The sequence below is a fragment of the Ranitomeya variabilis genome, chromosome 5, assembly GCF_051348905.1.
Source record: "Ranitomeya variabilis isolate aRanVar5 chromosome 5, aRanVar5.hap1, whole genome shotgun sequence".
Taxonomy (NCBI): Eukaryota; Metazoa; Chordata; class Amphibia; order Anura; family Dendrobatidae; genus Ranitomeya; species Ranitomeya variabilis.
In genome coordinates, this window is record NC_135236.1 from 460,265,985 (window position 1) to 460,283,349 (window position 17,365).

At 41.9% G+C, this 17,365-nt stretch overlaps 1 long non-coding RNA gene across 1 annotated transcript in view; it reads left to right on the forward strand.

Moving 5' to 3' along the window:
• Positions 1-967: 967 nt before the first annotated feature.
• LOC143776257 (uncharacterized) overlaps positions 968-17,365 on the forward strand; it is a 67,933-nt gene continuing 51,535 nt past the window's right edge. The window contains exon 1 of the long non-coding RNA XR_013215797.1: positions 968-1,103. This is a non-coding gene — a long non-coding RNA (uncharacterized LOC143776257). The remainder of the gene's footprint in view (positions 1,104-17,365) is intronic.

Consider the following 17,365-nt stretch of genomic DNA (forward strand, 5'->3'; position numbering starts at 1 on the left):
CGCAAAAACAAACATAATTTTAGGGTGTATAAAAAGAGAGATAAAATCCCATGTTCCCAACGTATTGTTAGTTTGTTACCTCTTTATAAATCACTGGTGAGACCATATCTAGTACCAATTTTGGGCTCCAAATTGGAAAAAGGATATTCAAAAGTTAGAGTCAGTTCAAAGGAGGGCAACTAGAATATTACAACGGATGGAAGGCCTCTCATATGATGAAAGGTTGGAAAAGTTTGGTTTGTTTAGCTTAGAAAAAGAAGCCTCATTGAAGATATCGTTTACATGTATAAATATGTGTGGTCAACAAAAAGGACTGGCACATGACTTAATCCTTCCAAAGTCCATACTAAATGCCAGGAAGCACTCATTAGGGATGAAAGAAAGGCTATCCAGGCAGCTAAATAGGCAATGGTTCTTCACAGTTAGAGCAGTCAGGAGGTGCAATGCTTTACCACAAGACGTAGTAATGTAAAACACTGTAGCAGCTTTTAAAAAAGGGCTTCATGTTTTCCTCTGTACAAATAATATTGTGGATTATAGCTAATTTAGTGACAAAATGTACAATTGGTGGAGAAATGGTGGACCTAATTGACCTAGGTCTTTTTTCCACCTATGTAGCTATGTAACTGTAAGCATTCTTGTGAATCGGTAGAGTTTTGTGCCAAACAAGGACAACCCCTTAGATGTCAGAATTGTTCAGCCATTTTGACATGGATTTTTGAAAGAAATTCACCAACCTCATCAGTTCTAAGATATCTATCTACTAATAAATGCTGTTTGCAGCTTCAAATTTGGTGACAGCCGATTTAAATGCTTGTCCTTAGTTTGTACCACACTTATTTTGTCTAAAAATGTAAAATTTTATGGAAAATTTACTCATATAGTTTTCAGAGACTTCATTATAGAATAGATTTCATATATATGCATTTTTTAAATATTTTGCAGCATTATATTTTGGCTTTTGGAGGAATTATTGCCATTCCATTGATACTAGCAGAACCTCTTTGTGTAAAGCATGACAATACAGTAAAAAGTCAGCTGATGTGCACCATATTCTTTGTGTCCGGAATATGTACACTTCTTCAAACAACAATTGGAACAAGGTAATTGCAAAGTTGTAACATTAGCCAGAAAATATATATATAAAAAAAACAATCACTAATTTCACCTAATCTAAAGATTATGTGCATTTGCTGTCTTATTTTTCTATTAAATTATTAATAAGAAATTCAAAAAACTGTCTGCCTTCTTGATCACTTACATGTCTTCTAAATAATTTGTTTGTGCTTTTTTTGTGGCGTGCACAATAGAGACTCGTCAAAAAAAAAAAAAAAAAAAAAGCTTATTTCATCATCCAAATTAAAACTTCTATTAGATGCTGGACCCTCCAACAGTTGCCAGAGCGGGGAATAGGGTGGTGAACAAGCATGTTTCCTTGTAACACTGTAGAAGATATAGCTGTTTTCATATCTGATGGTAATTTTGAGCAAAAGAATCTGGTAAGAAATGTGGATAGAGGTTGCAACTTCTAGTGATCAGTGAGGGTATCTCACAGATATCCACAGATGGAACATGTATTGCCTATCCTGATGGTAGGAGATGAATGTTACTTTTGGGAAAACATCTTTAGAGGGGGAAATGCTATTAAGGACTGCTACTAGGAATAAACAAAACATGATAACAAATAAATTCCTTAAAGCTATTAAACTAAAGTTTATAATAGGAACCACATACGTTTATAATGGGGACTGCATAGTTGGTGGAGGGATTGCAGTTTCATCTGGAGTCTGGAGCTTGGGGTTGAAGGGGGTAGGGAGTGAGGCAATAGGTTTCTTTGGTTTCTTACATCAGTTGGGCTAATCCACCATATGTCAGGTATAAATCTCTTTCGTTGATGTTTACATTATTTTGATGACAAGAATAGTACTGCGTGCTGTGATATTCATGCCCTCCAATATGCAGAAAATTATTGCTGATTACCTGATGGGAGAAAAGGCTTGAACGTAGACTTAAAAGGTTATTCCTAGCTTAACTTTCATGATCACAATGGAAACAATTGCTTTTAGGTGTCTGTCCTCATTGGTGGGATTCTGAAAGCATCCAAGCTCAACTGTGCTACATGGTTAATGTTTCTGCTATAGAAGTTAATCGAAGCTATTGAAACAGCGTAGAAAAGTGAGGTATGCTGGTATCACTCCTGATGTTTACGTGTTACACTGTTAATGTAACTTCCACTCACTTCTGTAGGGCCGCTACTGATGGCTGACAACTAGAAGAAGTTATTCCTATCTCAGCCATTTAAGGCCTCTTTCAGACATCCGTGTTGCACGTACTTGTTCTACTTGTTTTTTTAATACAAAAAAAGAAAGAGCAAATGGGTTTTTCTGCGCTGCCATAAAAGAATGGAACATGCCAATCCAGTCTTATGTGATTTATTTGTCAATGCATTTAAACGTATAAAACTTCTTCATCAAGACAGCGATGAAGGTAAAACAGACTCATGGACTATATACTGATGACACACTGATGGTAAAAAGGGAAACACTGATTACACACTGATGACAAAAAGGGACACACTGATGGTAAAAATGGACACATGGATGACACACTAATAGTAAAAAATGGCACATGGAACAAACACTGTTGGCACACTGATCTAAAACACTGATGACAAGAAAATATTTTTCATGTATGTGTTTAAACACAGGTGAGTGAATGAGGCCAAAGTCGGAGATGGGAATAACCCTTTGAGTGACCAAATTTCTGTAAAACAGAAAAATCTGTTAGAGACTGTGAGATGTGTAATGAATAATTGAAATTAAATAGTAGCCAGATCTTGATCAAGCAAACATTTTTATAGGTGTAAAAAAGTTTTTACAAGGCTACCTAACTTGTCGGTGTAATAGGCCATAGCATACCCCAAGTCCAATAATAATAATAATAATAATCTTTATTTATATAGCACCAACATATTTTGCAGCGCTGTACAGTTTAATAGCTCATATACAAGTCACAAGTAACAACGTTTAACCCTTTCTGCCATTGGACGTACTATTCTGTCCATGTGGGGTGGGCCCTACTTCCCAAGGACGGAATAGTACGTCCAGCGTGATCAGCCATGCTCACGGGGGGAGTGTGGCCGGGTGTCAGCTGAATATTGCAGCTGACATCTGGCACTATGTGCCAGGAGCGGTCACGGACTGCCCCCGGCACATTAACCCCCGGCACACTGCGATCAAACATGATCGCAGTGTGCCGGCGGTATAGGGAAGCATCGCGCAGGGAGGGGGCTCCCTGCGTGCTTCCCTGAGAATCAGTACAAGGCGATGTGCTCACCTTGTACCGAGCGTCTCCTCCCTGCAGTCCCCAAAATGGCTGCGGGGCTGCATCCGGGTCCTGCTCACCTGCTCAGAGCAGGCGCTGGGAAGCCTCACTGCTGTGCATGTCAGATCGCTGATCTGACACCGTGCACAGCAAAGTGTCAGATCAGCGATCTGTCACTTTACTGTGATGTCCCCCCCTCGGGCAAAGTAAAAAAGTAAAAAAAAAAAAAATTACATGTGTGGAAAAAAATATAAAATTCCTAAATAAATAATAATTAAAAAAATATATTGTTCCAATAAATACATTCCTTTGTCTAAATAAAAAACAAACAATAAAAGTACATATATTTAGTATCGCCACGTCCGTAACGACCCGACCTATAAAACGGTCCCACTAGTTAACCCCTTCAGTGAACATCGTTGAAAAAAAAAAAAAAACGAGCCAAAAAACAACGCTTTATTATCATACCGCCGAACAAAAAGTGGAATAACACGCGATCAAAAAGACGGATATAAATAACCATGGTACCGCAAAAAACATCATCTTGTCCCGCAAAAAAAGAGCTGCCATAGAGCATCATTAGCGAAAAAATAAAAAAGTTATAGTCCTCAGAATAAAGCAATGCAAAAATAATTCTTTTTTCTATAAGATAGTTTTTATCGTATAAAGGCGCCAAAACATAAAAATATGATATAAATGAGGTATCGCTGTAATCGTACTGACCCAGAGAATAAAACCCCCCCAAAGAAATTCATAAATAGCTGGCTTTTGGTCATTCTGCCTCACAAAAATCAGAATAAAAAACGATCAAAAAATGTGACGTGCCTGAAAATGTTACCAATAAAAACATCAACTCTTGGCTTCCATCGATGTGGTGAATTTATACACCAGGATACCACAAAAAGAAGGGGTGGGTGCTATTAGATGCATACTTGAAACTACTGACCGTAGTCAGTTATTTATTGATTTTGTATGCGAGGCCCTTCAGTTTATTTTAACCCACAATGCGTTCACGTTCTTGGATACGTGGTACAAACAAGTGACTGGGACTGCCATGGGGACTCCGGCAGCATGCACTTTTGCAAACCTATTTTTGGGTCTTTTTGAGGAGAGATATATTTATGCGAGCAGGAATATGTTCTTGCAGCATATAAAATTCTACTGTAGATATGTGGACGACATGTTCTTTGTATGGGACGGACCAGAAACCACCTTTGCCCAATTTGCAGCCTATCTCAACTGCAATACAATGAACATGTCGTTCACATCAGAATTTGGGGGCGCACAACTTAATTTCCTAGACGTAACTGTAAAAGTAAAAAATGGAACATTGGAAACATCATTGTACCGAAAACCTGTGGCCACGAACTCGGTGCTCCACTACAAGAGTTACCATCCGTCGCACACAAAACGGGCACTACCGTATAGCCAGTTATTTAGGGTACACAGAGCTAATAACACAACAGAGGGAGCTGAGCAACAATCTATTGAGCTATGAAAAGAGAGGTTATCCGAAAAGGTTATTACATGAAGCAAATGAGAGAATTCGGAAAAACAGAGGTATTCCTGATAAGAAGACAGCAGCGGAGAAGCGTTTTACATTCAGCTTTCAATGTAGTCCAATAGACACGCATATTCGGTCAGCTATCAGAAAAAACTGGTACATTCTTGAAAAAGACAGGGACCTCACAGAAACAACAAAGAGGGGTCCATTAATTTCTAACAAAAGCAGCACTAGTCTGAGAGACGTTTTAGTACGTAACCGTATATCCACTGATAAGACTAATTGGTTAGACTCTAGCGTACCGAAGGGTAATTTTCGTTGTGGGCATTGTGCGCAATGTAAGAGTCATCTTATTGGTCAAACCCTCTCTTTAGGCCCAGTCAAACACACTGTGAACACCTTTATATCCTGCAGAACAAAGTATGTCGTATACGTTGTATACTGTCCATGTGGACGTTTTTATATTGGCAAAACCATTCGAAGTTTAAATATACGCTTTTGTGAACACTGTAGATCGATCATTACAGGGAAAGGCGTGCCAAGGTTGATCGAACATATTCAAGAAACACATGGAGGAGATCCTAATATTTTGACTTTTGCAGGAATAGAAAAGGTAGTTTTGCCCAGGAGGGGAGGAGATCTACATAATATACTATTAAGGAGAGAAGCCCGATGGATTATGCGAACGAACGCAATGGGCCCTCTGGGCCTAAATGATAGGGTCGATATGTCCATTTTCCTATAAAATGTAAATAGTTAGTTGTAATAAATTTATTTTTCCAGTACAATATATCCAGTGTAAATCCCCATTAACAAGACATTAGTCTCTAAAGAGCTAAAAACAAATAATAATAAACAACAAATAAATAGAAAATAAGACAAAGCAATAAATAAATAAATAAATTGCCATGTATATCATCGTAATCTTACCTTCTAAATCGGTGAGAGAATAACATTGAAATATCGGGTAGTGAGCGATTGCGGTCTTCAAAGAAATGGTGGCATTTTTCTGAGCATTGAAAATATTATGTCATGTGGATTTATAGTGCTTATATTAATGTGATTAATGTAGCTTATATGTTTTTAAGTGTTTTTAGTATTTTCGTCACGCAGTGGGTGTGTGTTGGTCGATAAAGGGTGGTAGTGAGGGGAGGAGTTACGCTCCGACCGTCTACATCCTTCGGCGTTCCTGACATCCACTTACTGACCCGTGGAAGCGCCCAGCAGGCGCGAAACAGCCGTCGTCAGGCCCGCTGCACTCTCTGTCACAGCACACCCCCGGCCGTGAAGATGTTTTAACGTGTGTGGAATAAAGCTCTTTTGACTCGGATGCCCGGTGAGTGCTGCCTTTCTTTTCTAATTTGACTCTGTGGACCAAACTATGGAAAAATTATAGCTCTCAAAATGTGGTAACGCAAAAAATATTTTTTGCAATAAAAAGCGTCTTTTAGTGTGTGACGGCTGCCAATCATAAAAATCCACTAAAAAACCCGGTATAAAAGTAACTCAAACCCCCCTTCATCACCCCCTTAGTTAGGGAAAAATTAAAAAAACAATCTGCCATACAAAATCATCAGCAAAAAAATAAAGTTATAGTCCTCAGAATAAAGCGATGCAAAAATAATAATTTTTTCTATAACATAGTTTTTATCATATAAAAGCACCAAAACATAAAAATAGGATGTACATGAGGTATTGCTGTAATCGTACTGACCCAAAGAATAAAACTGCTTTATCCATTTTGCCAAACGTGGAATGGTATAAACGCCTCCCCCAAAAGAAATTCATGAATAGCTGTTTTTTTGTCATTCTGCCCCACAAAAATCAGAATAAAAAGCGAGCAAAAAATGTCACATGCCCAAAAATGGTACCAACAAAAATGTCAACTCGTCCCGCAAAAAACAAGACCTCACATGACTCTGTGGACCAAAATATGGAAAAATTATAGGTCTCAAAATGTGGTAACGCAAAATATATTTTTTGTAATAAAAAGCGTCTTTTAGTGTGTGACAGCTGCCAATCATAAAAATCAGCTAAAAATCCCGCTATAAAAGTAAATCAAACCCCCCTTCATCACCCCTTTAGTTAGGGAAAAATAAAAAAATTTTAAAAAATGTATTTATTTCCATTTTCCCATTAGGGTTAGTGCTAGGGTTAGGGCAAGGGCTAGGGTTAGGGTTAGGGCTAGGGTTTGGGCTAGGGTTAGGGCTAGGGTTAGGGTTAGGGTTAGGGCTGGGGTTAAGGCTAGGGTTGGGGCTAGGGTTAGGGTTAGGGTTAGGTTTGGGGCTAGAATTGGGGCTACAGTTAGGGTTGGGGCTAAAGTTAGGGTTGGGGCTAAAGTTAGGGTTAGGGTTGGGGGCTAAAGTTAGGGTTAGGGTTTGGATTACATTTATGGTTGGGAATAGGGTTCGAATTAGGGTTAGGGGTGTGTCAGGGATAGGGGTGTGGTTAGGGTTACCGTTGAGATTAGGGTTAGGGGTGTGTTTGGATTAGGGTTTCAGTTATAATTGGGGGGTTTCCACTGTTAAGGCACATCAGGGGCTCTCCAAATGCGACAAGGCGTCCGATCTCAATTCCAGCCAATTCTGCGTTGAAAAAGTAAAACAGTGCTCCTTCGCTTCCGAGCTCTCCAGTGTGCCCAAACAGGGGTTTATCCCAACAGATGGGGTATCCGCGTACTCGGGACAAATTTTTACAACTTTTTGGGGTCAAATTTCTCCTGTTATCCTTGTGAAAACACAAAACTGGGGGCTAAAAAATAATTTTGTGGAAAATTTTTATTTTTTATTTTCACAGCTCTGCATTATAAACTTCTGTGAATCACTTAATGGGTCAAAGTGCTCACCACAAATCTCGATAAGTTCCTTAGGGGGTCTACTTTTCAAAATGGTGTCACTTGTGGGGGGTTTCAATGTGTAGGCACATCAGTGGCTCTCCAAACGCAACATGGCGTCCCATCTCAATTCCTGTCAATTTTGCATTGAAAATCAAACGGCGCTCCTTCCCTTCTGAGCTCTCCCTTGCGCCAAAACAGTAGTTTACCCCCACATATGGGGTATCAGCGTACTCAGGACAAATTGTACAACAACTTTTGGGGTCTATTTTCTCCTGTTACCCTTGGTAAAATAAAACAAATTGGAGCTGAAGTAAATTTTTTGTGAAAAAAAGTTAAATGTTCATTTTTTTAAACATTCCAAAAATTTCTGTGAAACACCTGAAGGGTTAATAGACTTCTTGAATGCAGTTTTGAGCACCTTGAGGGGTGCAGTTTTTAGAATGGTGTCAAACTTGGTTATTTTTTATGGTGTTGTAAAAATGAGAAATTGCTGGTCAACTTTTAACCCTTATAACTCCCTAACAAAAAAAAAATTGGTTCCAAAATTGTGCTGAAGTAAAGTAGACATGCGGGAAATATATATATATATATATATATATATATATATATATATATATATATATATATATATATATAATATTACTTATTAAGTATTTTGTGTGATATATCTCTGTGATTTAAGGGCATAAAAATTCAAAGTTGGAAAATTGTGAAATTTTCAAAATTTTTGCCAAATTTCCATTTTTTTCACAAATAAACGCAGGTAATATCGAAGAAATTGTACCACTATCATAAAGCCCAATATGTCACGAGAAAACATTGTCAGAATCATTGGGATCCATTGAAGCGTACCAGAGTTATAACCTCATAAAAGGACAGTGGTCAGAATTGTAAAAATTGGCCCGGTCATTAACGTGCAAACCACCCTTGGGGGTAAAGGGGTTAAAATAATGCAATAATTAAGCAAAGTAAGATGACCCTGCTCGTGAGAGCTTTACAATCTACAATGAAGTAGGGGCAGACACAAAATACAGGTGCGTATTTACAATTATGGTCCAGCCATCTTGAGGGAGTGGGAGATGGATAAAGGCTGCATGAGCTAGTCACCAGTCAGTATTTGTGGTGCTGTTGGGTGCGGTGGAGTTTCATGGAGGATTATTCTCAGATAGATAGTGAATGGGCCACACACACAAAATGACTTTGATTAGGGAACGTGATAGGCCACTCTGAAGAGATGTGTTTTGAGGGAGCACCTAAAGCTGTGTAAGTTGTGGATAGTCTTAATTTCTTGGGGTAGTGTATACCAGAGGATTGGCGAAATGCCGGTGAAGTCTTGGAGCCAGGAGTGGAAGGTACAGAATAGTGCAGAGGTTAGTCGAAAGTCGCTTGAAGAGTGTAATGAGCGGGTACGCCGATAAACAGATATGAGGGTTTAAATGTAGGGTGGTGCCGCACTTTTGGAGAGCTTTGTGGGTGTGAAAAAAAGTTTGAATTGGATCCTAGAATGAATGGGCAGCCAATGCAGTGACTGGCAAAGAGCGGACAAGACTGAGTACCGATTAGGCAGATAGATAACCCTGGCTGCTGCATTAAGGATGGACTGGAGAGGTGAAAGTCAAGTGAGGGGTAGGCCAATTAATAGCGCATTAAGGTAGTCCAGGTGATTGTGGATCAGGGTTTCTGTGGTTTCCATGGTGAGAAAGTGGATGATTCTAGAAATGTTCTTTAGGTGTAAGCAGCAAGAGTGGGCAAGAGATTGTATATGGAAGGTTAAGTAAAGATTGGTGTCAAACATAACACCCAGACAGTGCGCCTGCTGCATAGGCGTTATTATGGTGCCACCCACGGAGAGGGATATGTCAAATTTAGGGATGTTAGTAGACGGCGGGAGCAGAAGAAGTTCAGTTTTGGAAATGTTTAGCTTCAGATAGAGAGCGTACATGATGTTGGAGACCACAGACAGACAGTCATTGGTGTTCTGTAGCACAGCAGGGGTAAGGTCAAGGGATGATGTGTATAGTTGTGTGTCATCAGCATAAAGATGGTACTGAAATCCAAATCTGCTGATGGTCTGTCCAATTGGGGCAGTGTAGAGAGAGAAGGGAGCCAAGGATTGAGCCCTGAGGGACACCAACGGTGAGAGGAAGCGGAGACAAAGTGGAACCAGCGAATGATACACTGAAGGAGTGGTCAGTAAGATAGGAAGAGAGCCAGGAAAGAGCAGTGTTCTTAATTCCTATTGACTGGAGCACAGAGAGTGGGAGATGTTGGTCAACAGTGTCGAAAGCTGCAGATAGGTCGAGAATAATAAGCAGAGAGTGGTCATCATTACGTTTTGCTATCAGAAGGTAGTTAGTCACTTTGATGAGTGCAGTTTCTGTTGAATGTAGGGGGTGGAAGCCAGACTTTGATAGATCTAGGAGAGAGTGAGTGGAAAGGTAACGGGTAAGGTGGGAGTAGACCAGGCGCTCTAAGAGTTTAGAGATGAAGGGGAGGTTGGAGACTGGTCGGTAGTTATTTGTGCAGGATGGGTCAAGAGAGGGTTTTTTAATAATGTGGTAATGATAAAGCATTTGAAGGAGGATGGGAACATGCCAGAGGAGAGGGAGAGATTGAAGATTGTAGTTAGATGAGTAGTGACGAAAGGAGAGAGAGACTGGAGGAGATGTGAGGGAATGGGGTCGGTAGTGCATGAAGTCGGACGAGAAGAAGAGAGGATCCTGGAGACTTTTTCTCCTGTGATGGGATCAAATGTGGAGAGAGATCCAGGAGAAATGCAGGAGAGAATGGGAGTCTTAGCCCTTGGTGGCTGGGAATGGATTTCCTGATGGATATTCTCAATTTTCCCTATAAAGTGGGTGGCCAGGTCATCAGCACAGATGTCTGTGATGGGAGCCTGTGTTTTCGGACTGAGGAGGGAGTGAAAGATGTTGAAAAGTTTTTTGGGTTGTTAAAAAGTGAGGAAATCATTGTGGTGAAGTAGGTCTCTTTGGAGAGGTAAAGGGCAGAGTTATACGTCCTTAGTATAAATTGCAGTGGATGAAGTTTTCTGGTGTGCGAGTCTTCCTCCAAAGACATTCAACACCCCTAGAGCATCAGTGTAGAAATCTAGTTTGCATCGTGAGCCAGGGCTGTTTTACTCTGTGTTTGGAGGTTCTGTGGGTGAGGGGCGCTACTTGGTCAAGGGTGCTTCAGAGGGTGTCATTTTAGTGGTGTACAGCAAGATCAGGGCGGGGGAAAGAGGAGATTGGGGACAGTGATGAGTGTAGGGAGTCTGTAAGTGAATGAATGTTAATGGCTTGTAAATTTCTACAAGTGTGGTAGGTAGGAGTGTGCTGGGGTGGGCAAGAATTTGTGAGCGTGAAGAAGAGGATATTGTGATCAGAGAGGGGAAGAGGTGAGTTATCTAGGTAGGTAGTCCAGACTATACCCTGGGTTAAAGTGGCCTAGGTTTGATTATACCTGTGTATATTATGGTTTAGACCAATTTATACTACGGGGTATAAATTGGCCTAGGCCATTTCATACCCCCTCATGCCAGGTTATAACCTCCTTGATATCAACAGCATTGAGTGATAAACATAAGGAAAACTTCATTTTTCAACATTTTATTGGGGTTCAGGCTAGTCGGGTAAGTTGTGTAAAAAGATACCTGACTTAAATCTGAAAGTTTTAAACACATAGATATTTATTACTTGAACCAGAAAACTTTAGTTATTAAAAATATTAGACATTCACAAAGATATATTAAGGTAAAGAATTCTGCCGCACTTCTCCGTAGTTACACAATAAAAGCAGCTGTGTGTCATTTACCAGTAATATTGTATTGTAAGAACAATCTTCACCATGTGATTAACAACACAAATACCTTCCCACTACATTTAAGTCAGTTTTAAGTTGTTAAAAATGGCATCTAACATTGAATTTACAAGTCTATTTTATGCCCTAGGGTACAGTTTGGCCTAGGTCAGTTTATTCCCCAGTGTATACTCTGGCCTGGGCCAAACTATACCTGGTTTAATTTGGACAGAGGTTAGTTTGACCTGTTATACCATTTAGTCATGAAACTTTCATAGCATATCCTAAAGGTGAAAAAGTAAAATTTTGTACAGCACAAAATAAAATCTCACATAAATTACACACTGAACGGGAAACCACTGGGTAAATCTGACAGGGAGAAGGACTTGGGGATCCTAGTTAATGATAAACTTACCTGGAGCAGCCAGTGCCAGGCAGCAGCTGCCAAGGCAAACAGGATCATGGGGTGCATTAAAAGAGGTCTGGATACACATGATGAGAGCATTATACTGCCTCTGTACAAATCCCTGGTTAGACCGCACATGGAGTACTGTGTCCAGTTTTGGGCACCGGTGCTCAGGAAGGATATAATGGAACTAGAGAGAGTACAAAGGAGGGCAACAAAGTTAATAAAGGGGATGGGAGAACTACAATACCCAGATAGATTAGCGAAATTAGGATTATTTAGTCTAGAAAAAAGACGACTGAGGGGCGATCTAATAACCATGTATAAGTATATAAGGGGACAATACAAATATCTCGCTGAGGATCTGTTTATACCAAGGAAGGTGACGGGCACAAGGGGGCATTCTTTGCGTCTGGAAGAGAGAAGGTTTTTCCACCAACATAGAAGAGGATTCTTTACTAGGGTTGAGCGACTTTCATTTTTTTAAGATCGAGTAGGGTTTTGGGAAACCCGATTTTGTCCAGAGTCGAGTCGAGTGCAGTCGGCCGATTATCGCTAAAAGTCGGGGATCGACCGAAACACGAAACCCAATGCAAGTCAATGGGGAAGCATAGTCGGCAGTGAGTGGAGGCCAGGAAAACACCTACAGTGCCCATTTTAATGCCAAAAACATCCATTCTTGTTTCTGAAGCTTGCCAATCTTAATTAACTGTATAATAATAGTTGGGCATAGGGAATTGGGGGAAAGTTGTGGGGGGAGTAGGGCTGGCTCAAGTTTTTCGTGGGCCCAGGAAATGCGGACTACGTCACGGCGGTGTTGCAGGGAAAGGTAAGTATTTAAAAGTTGCAAGTGCTGTGATCCTGAGCAAGCAGGGGGGGCCCACTCGTTCGCATTGCCACTGGCACAGGGCCCCTCAAAGTACGGCGGTGTGTTTGCATGGCGGGGGCGCCTCCCACCAGCAGCGACACTTTTGCATACTCTGAGGGGCCCTGTGCCAGTGACGTCGCCAACGAGTATGCCCCCCCACCTGATGAAGGAACCTGCACTTTCATCTGCACCTTCCTCTTTGTCCCTGTGTAAGGTGGTATAACATGCGGGAAGGGGAACCTTACTTTCAGCAGGGTCAGATTCTGGCTGTGTAGAGTACAAGGGGAATGTAGTGGTCTAGGTCAATGTACCAGCAGACTCATTTAGCAGTGGCTGGGCAATGGGCAGGATGAGGAGGAAACAGATATAGGGCCAAAGAATAAAGTAGGCTACATGCAGTTCAAAATTGGTAACAGGACTAAACAGGCGGCATTGCTTTGTTCAGTGGAGTAGCAAACCCAAGAGCAGCAGACACTGTTTCAAGGGCCTAACCACACTAGTAGGCCAAATGCAGTTTAATATCTGATAGTATAGGGCGAAAGCCAGAATGTGGAAGCTCAGCTTTGTTCAGTTGAGGACAACACCAGGGAGGGGCAGACACCTTTAGTAGGCCGGAAAAGCCTATTGCATTTTTTAAAATGGTAATTTGGAGCAGAAGGTTGAAGCTCAGCTTTATTTAGTTGAGGACAACACCAGGCAGGGGCACACAGACAGACACCTTTAGTAGGCCGGAAAAGCCTATTGCATTTTTTAAAATGGTAATTTGGAGCAGAAGGTTGAAGCTCAGCTTTATTTAGTTGAGGGCAACACCAGGGAGGGGCAGAAGCCGTTAGTAGGCCCTAACCACCATTTTTTTTTTTTAAAACCACTTAATGAGAGCCGGAAGGTTGAAGCTCAGCTTTATTTAGTTGAGGACAACACCAGGCAGGGGCACACAGACAGACACCTTTAGTAGGCCGGAAAAGCCTATTGCATTTTTTAAAATGGTAATTTGGAGCAGAAGGTTGAAGCTCAGCTTTATTTAGTTGAGGGCAACACCAGGGAGGGGCAGAAGCCGTTAGTAGGCCCTAACCACCATTTTTTTTTTTTAAAACCACTTAATGAGAGCCGGAAGGTTGAAGCTCAGCTTTATTTAGTTGAGGACAACACCAGGCAGGGGCACACAGACAGACACCTTTAGTAGGCCGGAAAAGCCTATTGCATTTTTTAAAATGGTAATTTGGAGCAGAAGGTTGAAGCTCAGCTTTATTTAGTTGAGGACAACACCAGGGAGGGGCAGAAGCCGTTAGTAGGCCCTAACCACCATTTTTTTTTTTTAAAACCACTTAATGAGAGCCGGAAGGTTGAAGCTCAGCTTTATTTAGTTGAGGACAACACCAGGCAGGGGCACACAGACAGACACCTTTAGTAGGCCGGAAAAGCCTATTGCATTTTTTAAAATGGTAATTTGGAGCAGAAGGTTGAAGCTCAGCTTTATTTAGTTGAGGACAACACCAGGCAGGGGCACACAGACAGACACCTTTAGTAGGCCGGAAAAGCCTATTGCATTTTTTAAAATGGTAATTTGGAGCAGAAGGTTGAAGCTCAGCTTTATTTAGTTGAGGACAACACCAGGGAGGGGCAGAAGCCGTTAGTAGGCCCTAACCACCATTTTTTTTTTTTAAAACCACTTAATGAGAGCCGGAAGGTTGAAGCTCAGCTTTATTTAGTTGAGGACAACACCAGGCAGGGGCACACAGACAGACACCTTTAGTAGGCCGGAAAAGCCTATTGCATTTTTTAAAATGGTAATTTGGAGCAGAAGGTTGAAGCTCAGCTTTATTTAGTTGAGGGCAACACCAGGGAGGGGCAGAAGCCGTTAGTAGGCCCTAACCACCATTTTTTTTTTAAAACCACTTAATGAGAGCCGGAAGGTTGAAGCTCAGCTTTATTTAGTTGAGGACAACACCAGGCAGGGGCACACAGACAGACACCTTTAGTAGGCCGGAAAAGCCTATTACATTTTTTAAAATGGTAATTTGGAGCAGAAGGTTGAAGCTCAGCTTTATTTAGTTGAGGACAACACCAGGCAGGGGCACACAGACAGACACCTTTAGTAGGCCGGAAAAGCCTATTGCATTTTTTAAAATGGTAATTTGGAGCAGAAGGTTGAAGCTCAGCTTTATTTAGTTGAGGACAACACCAGGCAGGGGCACACAGACAGACACCTTTAGTAGGCCGGAAAAGCCTATTGCATTTTTTAAAATGGTAATTTGGAGCAGAAGGTTGAAGCTCAGCTTTATTTAGTTGAGGACAACACCAGGGAGGGGCAGAAGCCGTTAGTAGGCCCTAACCACCATTTTTTTTTTTTTAAACCACTTAATGAGAGCCGGAAGGTTGAAGCTCAGCTTTATTTAGTTGAGGACAACACCAGGCAGGGGCACACAGACAGACACCTTTAGTAGGCCGGAAAAGCCTATTGCATTTTTTAAAATGGTAATTTGGAGCAGAAGGTTGAAGCTCAGCTTTATTTAGTTGAGGACAACACCAGGGAGGGGCAGAAGCCGTTAGTAGGCCCTAACCACCATTTTTTTTTTTAAAACCACTTAATGAGAGCCGGAAGGTTGAAGCTCAGCTTTATTTAGTTGAGGACAACACCAGGCAGGGGCACACAGACAGACACCTTTAGTAGGCCGGAAAAGCCTATTGCATTTTTTAAAATGGTAATTTGGAGCAGAAGGTTGAAGCTCAGCTTTATTTAGTTGAGGGCAACACCAGGGAGGGGCAGAAGCCGTTAGTAGGCCCTAACCACCATTTTTTTTTTTTAAAACCACTTAATGAGAGCCGGAAGGTTGAAGCTCAGCTTTATTTAGTTGAGGACAACACCAGGCAGGGGCACACAGACAGACACCTTTAGTAGGCCGGAAAAGCCTATTGCATTTTTTAAAATGGTAATTTGGAGCAGAAGGTTGAAGCTCAGCTTTATTTAGTTGAGGGCAACACCAGGGAGGGGCAGAAGCCGTTAGTAGGCCCTAACCACCATTTTTTTTTTTTAAAACCACTTAATGAGAGCCGGAAGGTTGAAGCTCAGCTTTATTTAGTTGAGGACAACACCAGGCAGGGGCACACAGACAGACACCTTTAGTAGGCCGGAAAAGCCTATTGCATTTTTTAAAATGGTAATTTGGAGCAGAAGGTTGAAGCTCAGCTTTATTTAGTTGAGGACAACACCAGGCAGGGGCACACAGACAGACACCTTTAGTAGGCCGGAAAAGCCTATTGCATTTTTTAAAATGGTAATTTGGAGCAGAAGGTTGAAGCTCAGCTTTATTTAGTTGAGGGCAACACCAGGGAGGGGCAGAAGCCGTTAGTAGGCCCTAACCAAAGTTGAAGGCCAAATGCAGTTTAATTTCTGATACTATAGGCCGAAAGCCAGAAGGTGGAAGCTCCGATTTAGACAGTGGAGGACAATTTGAATTAGGGACTGCAGACAGACTTAGTAGGCTGTCCCCTGTGGACCATGCATCCACCACATTAACCCATTGCGCCGTAATGGACACGTAATCTTCCGTGGCCATGCCTACAGGTCCATGCGTCTGTTGTCAGGTGCACCTTTGTACTCACAGATTGCCAGAGTGCATGGACAATGCGGTCTTCTACATGCTGGTGGAGGGTTGGGATGGCTTTTCTCGCAAAAGAAGTGTCGACTGGTTAGCTTGTAGCGTGGTACAGCGTAGTCCATCATGGCCTTATTAATAGTAAATAAAATATATAACTAGGCTCTATGAACTTTTAAATAGGTTCCAGGGGTACACGGGCAGCATTGGTGTGGTCAGTGGAGGAGTATTGCAAGTAGGGGCTGCAGACAGGCTATCAAAGGCCTAAAATAACAAACAGTAGGCAGTCATGGCAGTTTTACATCGGTTACATGGATACACAGGCAGGCACTCCAGGCAGCATTGTGGTCAGTGGAGGAGTATTGCAAGTAGGGGCCGCAGACAGGCTATCAAAGGCCTAAAATAACAAACAATAGGCTCATTGCAGTTTTACAGCGGTTACATGGATAGACGGGCAGGCAGCTTGGTGGTGAGTGGAGGAGTATTTAAAGTAGGGACCGCAGACAGGCTATCAAAGGCCTAACATAACAAACAATAGGCTCATGGCAGTTTTACAGCGGTTACATGGATACACGGGCAGGCAGCTTGGTGGTCAGTGGAGGAGTATTTAAAGTAGGGACCGCAGACAGGCTTCAAAGGCCTAACATAAGAAAATGGGCTGGCTGTAGGCACTTTATAATTGGTTCCAGGGGTACACGGGCAGCAGTGGTCTGGTCAGTGGAGGACTAGTGGAAGGAGGGACCGCAGACAGGCTTCAAAGGCCTAAAATAACAAACAATAGGCTCATGGCAGTTTTACAGCGGTTACATGGATACACGGGCAGGCAGCTTGGTGGTCAGTGGAGGAGTATTTAAAGTAGGGACCGCAGACAGGCTTCAAAGGCCTAACATAAGAAAATGGGCTGGCTGTAGGCACTTTATAATTGGTTCCAGGGGTACACGGGCAGCAGTGGTCTGGTCAGTGGAGGACTAGTGGAAGGAGGGACCGCAGACAGGCTTCAAAGGCCTAACATAAGAAAATGGGCTGGCTGTAG